The sequence below is a fragment of the Triticum aestivum genome, chromosome 3D (genome assembly GCF_018294505.1).
Source record: "Triticum aestivum cultivar Chinese Spring chromosome 3D, IWGSC CS RefSeq v2.1, whole genome shotgun sequence".
Taxonomy (NCBI): domain Eukaryota; kingdom Viridiplantae; phylum Streptophyta; class Magnoliopsida; order Poales; family Poaceae; genus Triticum; species Triticum aestivum.
In genome coordinates this window covers 396,848,180-396,848,664 of record NC_057802.1, presented here as the reverse complement: position 1 = coordinate 396,848,664, position 485 = coordinate 396,848,180, and positions in this window count along the sequence as shown.

Below are 485 nucleotides of genomic sequence, written 5' to 3'. Positions count from 1 at the left end.
TGGTGTGGAGGGCTGGATGAACAGTAGACGGTGGAGGGGTGCCCGTGGAGGGGTGGTTGAACAGTAGCCGGTGGAGTAGCGCGCGGTGGAGGCTGGATGAACAGGAGCCCGTGGAGGCTAGAGGAGGTCGACGGTAGCCCGTGGAGGCTGGAGGAGGTCGACGGTGGAGATGAACAGTATCCTGTGGAGTCCCGTTTTGCGGTACGCCACACCCCTCCTGATGAACAGGACCCCCGTTTCGACCGTAGGAGGTCCGTTTCATCCGTTTTGCGGTACGTCACACCCCTCCCGATCAACAGGACCCCCGTTTCGACCGTAGGAGGTCCGTTTCATCCGTTTTGCGGTACGCCACACCCCTCCCGATCAACAGGACCCCCGTTTCGACAGTAGGAGGTCCGTTTCCTCCGTTTTGCGATACGCCACACCCCTCCCGATCAACAGGACCCCGTTCTGAACATAGGAGGTCTGTTTCCTCCGTTGTGCGG